Raw genomic sequence first — 9311 nt, 5'->3', positions numbered from 1 at the left:
GGTGCTTCTGTTGCAATGGATTTTACATGAACCAGAGATGAGAGCTGGAAAGGTGTACATGTAGGTGACGAAGTTTAGGCGAAAGTAAATATGAGCAAAAAACCTGGGAAGCCTCCAAGAAAAGTTTCAGATGAAAAAGACACATTCAGAGGAAGCATTACAATCTTAAAAAGAAAAACATACCATCACGACCAGAGAAGTTCTGTTCTGCAGGCTTAACATCGATTAAAATACCAAAAACTTGGAATTTTTGGCAATAATCATTAAACAAATCAGCAAATGAATATAAATGTAATAAACAAATACTGGAAGGAATGCATACATACAGATTCACATAAATAAGTGTATGCTCTTATTCGTTATATATTATAACTATCGCTCGAAAACTAGAGCTTTTTGACTCTCATGAAGAAAATTGTGTTTAATTTTATTTACAGATGCAAACAGCATATGATCACCATTTGTCAATCCTGCTTCTTAACCAGCTGACATATCGGGGACTTCTGAGCTACATCAGCTCTCACACAGGGAAAATATCGATACCAGTTTATTGGAGAACATGAGCAGAATTGTAACTTTTCAGAAAAAAAAACACCACTTCTGCAAGTAGTCCTTGTCTGCTTGGTGGTGCATCAGTGCCTCAGACTTTAAAACACTCACAGATTGATCATTTTAACGTATCACAGTCTGTTTTATCAACACTATAGTGAAAAGATGGAATCACAGTCTCTTATTTCACAAATTTTATCTCCACCAAGGGCTGCAAAAACCATGACACAGGTTCTCATGAAAATTAGTGGACAGGTGGAACACAGGCAAAGGCAGAACTAAGTAAATTTTGGTATCTATGACTCCAGTTTTGTAGCGCCACCAGTGGGCCAAAGTTGGAGACGCATTTTTGCATGTAATCTTTGACCATGTGCCTGATTCTCGCAAGGTACAACTGGATTTGTTGGATCAGGTCATGTTCAAATGATCCAAAGCTGCAGTGTCAATTTCAAACATCCAAGGTTTATAACATTTTCATAGACCATATTTTCTACCCCAATCTTTTTCAAAATTGCCCCAGACCAAGTCTCACAAAAAGTTATCATGTGGATTTTTACTTATCAAAAGCATCTGATCCAAAACTAAAAAAAAGTGAGGTGATATCTCAGCAATGTATTGAAAGGAGCTTTGGTACATGGACTCAAGTAAGTTAGTAAAGTAGTTTTGTCAGAAACTTCTCCAAAACATTTCTGTCTGAAATATAACAATACTGGAGACCTTGTATAGTTATTTGAGGTTTTCCATCCAGCAACATAATTTTATTCTGCATCTATTTAGCAAAAACTTAAAACTCAGATCTAAAATTGTGTGAAATCAATACTATCACATTTTAAAAGAAAGATATATCAGTGCCATTGTTGCTATTAACATAACTTCATTATGATCCAGCTGGCAGTATGGATAATCACGTACTGCCTTACATTTTCATTACTCCATAGGGTGTCAAGGGCCTCTTCTGCAAATCTCTGCTTATAAACAATTTACACTGGGCTGCATTAATCCAGCCCACATGGAAGAATCACTCAGCCTCATTATAAATATAGTGGTGAACCAGAGTATATAGACAGATCACTGACCCCAGGGTTGATGCTGTTTGGCATGTTGAGTGAACAGAATACCATCTAGAAATCTTTCGCCAAATGAATAACAAATAAAAATCTCCACTATGTGATCATTATGTAGCTTTCGCCCAAACCACAGCTCTATAAAAATGCCATAAAATGCTTAAATCAATTAACTGGATTTTTTTTTTACTCATTCATCCAAATTAAATCCACATCTAATGGTAGCAGTTCATCCCCAGAGTATACCAGCACATTAATAGATGGGGGTCACTCTGGCTTGAAGAGCTGCTCATACAGAAACAGTTTCATTAGTCTGAGTTACACTAGAGGTAGTAAAGGGAGGAACGAAATGAAGTGTGGTTTAACCTCTGGGGAACATGAAGGTGTAGTAAATTTAAGTGCAATCTGCCCTTTTTACTTTGATATTTTTGTATGCAAGTAATCAGTTACAATTTTGGCCAATGAGTAAAAGGTTTACTTGTCAACAACGAATTCAATTAATTAATCTTCTGGAGACCATAGAAAGTACCTGGTTTGCTGATAAATAGCTTTAAATGTGAAGAAACAGGAACTTTTGATATTTGGCACCTGATATACACTGTAGGTCAGAAACAGCAAATAATTCCTGAAAAACTCTGACGTTTTGGTCACCCATCCATCTACCCCAACCTCCTTCCTACAGTGTCAGTGTATGTTGATGTCACTTGACTTCCTCTTTCGTGTCTTTTTGTCTCTTAAACCTAAACTAAACTAAACAAAATACACGTGCAGCATGCAAATGGTCAAAAAGTTCAATTTAGGATTCAATTTAGCAAACTGGTGACAAATTGTCAAGTTAAGCCACACTCTAGTCAGGTGTGGCTTTGATAAAAATACTGATCTGATTGTGACACCAGCACACAGAAACTCCTTTGACCAGTGGTCATAAAAGACAACCTTGAAATGCAGCTTTATTCAAATGGCACAATGCCATCTTAGATAACAAGAATGGGCTGTTGTCATGGATGTAACCAGGACCTTGAAGGTCCGCAACTTCCCTATGTCTTGTCTATAAAGTCTTTTCACGCTGCATTGTAAAATTGTTTGCAATCAGAGACTGCTGATAGAGTTGTTGGCGTTGACAATCATAAAATATCTGCTCAAATTGTGAGCAATCATCTTGGCGAAGCTGGTTCACCAACACCAAGGCCTTGATCTAATGACAGAACATTGTCATAAGCAGCTCTGGTGGACAGCCACTCACGTTGGTTGGACACTAGCAAAATGAAACACTGACCTTTTTACTGATAAATCTCTTATTCAAGTGTACAAAGCAGATGGCAGATGTCACATTAGACCTCCACATAGAGTAGCCCATGGAGGTGGAGGAGTGATGGTATATGCAGAGACATGCCACGGACAAAGAACACATCTGCATTCACTGATGGAATCTCAATACTCAAAGATATGGAGAAGAAATCCTGTTTATTCACCGTCATCACTTGACATTTCAACAAGACAGCACACGTCCTCACGGTATCACAATATGCAGTGCCCTCTTGTACTAGCAGCTTAAAATGTTTCAGTTCTACCAAATCCTGCATGCTCTCCAGACATGTCACCCATATGGTATCTATGGGACTCCATGGATGTCTGACAATATGATCCTGTCCAACAACTTTACCAAACCTTTCCAAAAGAGTGGGACAGCATCCACAAGCAGCACTGACAACCTCATTACCTCTTTGTGTTGCAAATGTCTGGCACACACTCATTGTTAACTTACATTTTGTGGTCTGCGATCCCCTGTTCATCCTCTCCCCATTATCATTTTCAACATAGCATGTACGTGGTTGTTTAATGACATCCATATTGTTGTGGATGTGTCATGTGCTGGAGGAAAAAAATGGCTATATCTCTATGTTAAAGGAATGTCTTTGTCCCAGTCACCAGCACAATCCTGCATGTTGAGCCAGCTGGTTTAGTGCAGACCTGAATCGAAGGAGGAGACACTGGAGGACACACTAAGGCTGCAGTAAAAACGTTCTCAGCTTTGTAAATAAAATGAAGTGGGCAGTACAGTAGAGCCCTGTGCAGGGCTGTTTTCTTAATCCCGCTCCCGCTGGATTTCTGAGCATTACTGCCCACTGCTGCAAACATTCTGACCATCCACAGCAGCACATTATAGTGGTCCAGTGGTTTTGTGCCTTCTCCTGTTCAGTGGGTGAAACACAGTATTTTACCGTGTTGTTGTTAATAAAGAGATGCATGCCTGTCAGTATCAACATTGTGACATTTATTTTACAAGAATTACAGGTATTCTAGTGTGATAAGTACTCATTTTATACATTTATCGATAGTATCTTGTTTGATATGTGCAGGAAGAAGTGCTTTGCATTGAGTGGGGAGAATGGAGAAGGAATGTCACCAGATATGTGTCTATTGTATATCAATACTTTGGACATTTGCTCTTACAAATCCTTCCATATTTGTCAGAATCAACTGCAGAAATCCTGCTTTAATTTTCTGTTTAACTGAATTAGGTGATTCTATCCATTTGGTTCATGCTACATCCTCGGACTGGGAGTTTACTTTTTTCACCTTCTTCATGTACAAGATTGTTGTTGTGTCCTGCAGTATCCCAATGCAGTCCTCTACTACACTGGACCTCTGGAAAAACAGGCTATAAATCAATCTCAAGGAACCAGAAGCACCAATATGTAGTTTCTTCCCCTGCTGACTTAACAAGAGCTATATTTAGTTCCAGTCGTAAGTGCGTGTCATTCAGAAATATAGACCGACTATAATATAATGGAGTATACTGTGTGATTCTTCAGACACAAATTCAAAACCAATTTGGCACTAAGAGCACAAACATAGGCATTGTTTTTGCAAATCTTAAAAGCATGTTTGAGATCCCATTTATTTAATTCACAGGGAGCAAATTCACAAATTCTATTTTAGATCCAAAACACATCAAACACACGGCAATCATATCATAACTATATTCCATTAGTGCTCACAGTTTTTGAATTAGTATTGGAGTCCCTTTCATGCACCCTGATGTTAAGCTTGAATTATCTAAAATAACTAAACAAACAAGCCAAAAAAAAAAACAACTTACAGTGTACAACTATTGTCTCCTGACTCTGAAAGCATGGCTTCTGGCTCCGTAATACCCTCTCCCCCTCGGTGCCGAAGCAGTAAATATGGAGGCCTGGGCTCTCAGTGTGATCAATAATTCCTTCAGCCCCAGATTCCACACTGATAAGGCACTTTGATGTGGACCGAAGTGCAGGAGAGAGAGGCCATCCTGGGGGAGAAAATGCGAGGAAAAGAGGCTTCATTATTTTAGACAGCTGTTAGCGGGTCGTATTCAATTAGCTCTAATACGTTTGTCAGTTTTTTGGAAACAAAGCAACAGCATGGAAGAAGGGGTAGGTGGAGAGATATCAAAAAAAATAAATAAAAGCTGTTTGTAATTTGGGGATCCTCTTTTAGTGATACCAAAAATCAGAGCCCTGGACGCACAGCAGGCGACCTGAGAAACATCAGGAGCAGCAGCACACTGCGAAGCCAAGGGGGGAAAAAAAAAACAAGAAACAAAACACAGAGATGCAATCAGCTGAAGGACAGCAAATATCTCTGACGCCAACAGACCATTTTAACTGCATCGAAACATGGTTTTGTGCCTCTCTTTGGAGACACAACTCCTGCAATGAAGCCAAAGGCTGAAATTGTCCAAACAAAGAAAAGTTGAAAGATATATATATTTTTATTTTGGAGCACTGAAGTGTAAAATTCCTGTCTTGTTTTTAGCACATTTATCTTCAGTGACTGTGAAAGAGTACGGGCCTTTTTTTTTTTTCTTTTTTTTTTTGAGAGTTAATTTCACTGGAATTGAATCTTTTGATAATAAATCGTTCTGTGCGAAGTGAAAGCGGATGTAATGTTTGCTAATTAACTCAGTGATGAATGGCTACTCCAGAAAGCTAATTTAGTTTGATTATTAGAGTTTTTAAATGTTATTTCAACAGGGTTGGGAATTTATTGAGAAGCAACTGAACCTGGAGCTACTGAGCTATTGAAATTACATTAGCTTAATTAGCTTCTTCCTTATTTGAATGAGGTTGTCAGTGTTTCCTGACACTTTTACCCAACAAACAGCTGTTTCAGTCTCAGCATGTGTAAACAAACACCTTTTTCTTCTTCTTCCTCAACTGCTCCTCGGAGACTCGTGCTAAATTAAATATGTGGCTGCTGTCGAGAAGAACTCGAAGAGGAAACTGTTAAGTAAAACTGCGATTGGCACTGACGTAGTACACAATGAATAAATCACACACAAAAAAAATCAAGGAGTGTGTTAGATCCAAACATACACATGCATGCAGTACTTCAGCTGTAATTAGTTAATGCTTGTTTCTAATGCATGTCAAAAGAGCCTATTAGAGCCGGTGAGGCAGTGTGTGTTGAAGCAGCCATTATTCCTTGGACCTCGCGGAGCAATTAGCTCCCCAGAATTTAGTTACTTACTCTTCAGTGTACTTGTGGAGTCTAAAAACACAGCATCAGTGCACTTCATCTTCTCTAGTGTTGTTGTGGAAGTCAATGATGAGATAGATAAGATAAAAACACTGTGAGAAGTGCACTTAGCAAACTTTAACTTGGGCTTTATTAACTTTATTGTGTTTTTCTTTCAAACTACAGCAAGCGGAGCCACACTTGAACCTTTTAGGTGTTTGCGCCTCATAAAATGAGATAAATTTGAGGTGAATACATTAAAAATGCCCCACACAGATTTGAAAACATGGTGCAAAATGCTTAACTTCTCATTTGAAATTATTATATGAGGCTATTAAAGTGATAGAACTAAGTGAAGCATGAGACAGGCTTATTTTGCCTTTCTTTGACAATTAGTTTTTTTTACAGTAAACACACCCTGCTGTTTCGATGTAACCAATCTGTGAAACATAGCATCATCATCTCATAAAAAAACCAACATCATTTGTCTCAGCTTATTCCCCAGAACGACTTATGTTACATTCAAACGTCACTCTCTTTTAAAGGACCAGTGGTTTTGCGTGTTTAATCCAAATAACCACCATCTGTGTACCCCTTCTGTTTGTGCCAGTCATTTTGTAAAATGTGAAGCCATACTTTTGTCACAAACTGTATTCCAGGATGCTCTAAACTTTCAAGACGCTCATCTTAAACTTCAGCGCTTTGCCTTTCAAAAGACTCCTCTACATTTATAACCCAGCGAGCCTCAACCACGATTTCAACATCGATCTTTTCGCTCTTTTCAACCAGTTAAAATGCATTTACAACATTGATGTGTCTCAAAACCTCTGTTTATTCAATTGTTTTTCTAATGTGTTTAGTTGGTTGATTAAGGTGGAGGAGTTTCTTAAAAGTTGTAGTGCACTAGTGGGCAAAATCTATACAAAGACATCATTTCACTACATTTAAAGTCAGGAATATGGAACTGTATAGGCTGGTAGCTGCCAACAAGAAGCTTCATCACAATAGCAGCAGTTGCATACATTGATGTAAAAGACATCAACCTAATAAGTACTTGCAAGTTGTTAGAGATTATAGCTTTGACTACTCTGAATGCAGAATGCGACTTCTGCCTTTCCAGTTCAAGCAGCATGTGAGGCTACTTCAAAAAGTTCTCGGCCTCACCGGAAAAGGTCACAGGAGAAAGATTGCTCTTGCATTATTTTTCCACATAGCTTTCCTTTAACTTCAATTCGCTTGGTCCACCGATGTTGAAGCTTTGCAGAAAAAGGTCACATCTCGATTCTCCAGATACTCCGCAACAGCATGCGTGACCTCATCATCACTCTGAAAATGGCAACTAGTGCGATTTCAGTTTGGGGAAACAGAAATCCCACCGTGCTCGTCGGGTGAGTAAGGTTCAAGGAGCAACAGTTCAAAGCACCATTCGTCTGCTTGAACCACCTGATGCTCTGCGGATGGACACTTTGGAGTTACACCCCTTGTTCCTGGGTGAGGCCGAGAACTTGAAATACTTTGAAGTAGCCTTGTAAGCCTGTGGCTGTGTATCCTCCTGTGGAACAGCTGGTTGGCTCGGTAGTTGGGTTAAAAATAACTACAAGCATTTACGAGATAAAAATGTACATATTTGCAAATCCTGGTAAAACATGCTTTAAATGTGAACATTCAGTCAACATCTTTTGATTCTCTTCTGAAAGTCGTTTCACTTTTGACCATAGTCACTTTTTAAACGTCTGTTTAACTAACAAATGCTCCCTGGGACCTTACATTAATGGTTATTTCTTTTAAATTAGACATAAACTGATCAGCTGCAACATTAAAACCACTGAAAGTTAAGTGAAAAACGCTGATCATTATGTTGTAGGGCAATGCGCCGCTTTCAAAAACTGAGTTCTGTATTCATGTAGCTATATATAACTGATGCGTACCACCTTCCTAAAATTTGAACATTTAATGCAAAGTTTGTTTTTTTGTAAGATGGTTTGTTTTTATTTTTGGCCAAATCAACAGCCTGATATATTTGGATAAAAGTATCTTAGCGATGTAAAACTTTTCATGTTTAATAAAAATGAATTTCCCTGATTTTCATTTTGCTTGAATTAAGTGGCTGAAGCTCCTGTACACCAGCTTTGTACAATGACAGTACACGAACGTAAAGTAAAGAACTCAGAGGACAAATTTGCGATCTGTTGTGATTTTTCTAAACCTGCACAAGTCGCCTCTCGCTGTCTCCCATCTCTTTTAACCAATTGCTCTGATGGCCTTCTCTGGCTGATTGGTATTCACCGGCGGTGCAGTCGGTAGCTTTCATTTCATGTAAGTTCTGCTCTGCACCCCTGATTCAAATGACTTTCAATCTCTTTGTTCTGGGCAGCGGTCCAGGCCACAGGGCCGGAGAATGATGCATTGAGGTGGTTTATTAATGTGATATGCTGCACAACCAGAAACGACGACATTCATATTTCTGCTCTGCCACCTCAGTGCCGATCTGCCAAAAGTACAAGATCACCCCAAGGTACCACTTCTGTCAAACCTCCCTGGTTCCTCCATAAAACTACCTGATCATCAACTGAAATACCATATATCACACCAAGCCGTGGTACCGTGGCCTTTTTCTCACCAACTGCAAAGGAACTGAAGAGGCAGTGTTTTTGGTTTGATAACAGGAAACACCAGGGAGCTTTTTGTATGTTAAATGCCAGGAGGAGGTTTTAACTACACGCCTCTCTTTTAATCAGGCAGATTAGAAACTTTTGCTTTCTGCAGCTGAATAGGATGTCAGACAATCTACTGCTTATCAAGTCATTGTGTAGAGGGAAAATAAGAAACAGCATCCTGCACTGAAGGAAATTTGAACAAAAGCTCACTGGATGCTGTTTATACTCCTAATTAGAAATGCTTCCGATCCGATCTGAGGCATTTAATATTTTGTGACTGCCAATACCCGATACCATTTTTCTAGATAAGACACGCTTCAAGTATTGTGGATTAGCTGTAGTACCTGGTTGTACTTACTGTTTAATACTGTAGAGACCAGAGAAGGTGGGCAGCTCAGTGTTGGAAATTAGAAAGAATGGGAGTTTCACTAGTAAAGGATCACCATGACAAATTCTTCTCTTAATAACCTCTGTCCAGTGTACAAGTGTTAAGTACTGGTCATGCATGTGGCTTTTTCCACATCTCTGTGTGACAAAAAAT

The sequence above is a fragment of the Stegastes partitus genome, unplaced genomic scaffold, assembly GCF_000690725.1.
Source record: "Stegastes partitus isolate 25-593 unplaced genomic scaffold, Stegastes_partitus-1.0.2 Scaffold195, whole genome shotgun sequence".
NCBI lineage: Eukaryota > Metazoa > Chordata > Actinopteri > Pomacentridae > Stegastes > Stegastes partitus.
Note: the sequence above shows the minus strand (reverse complement) of the source record.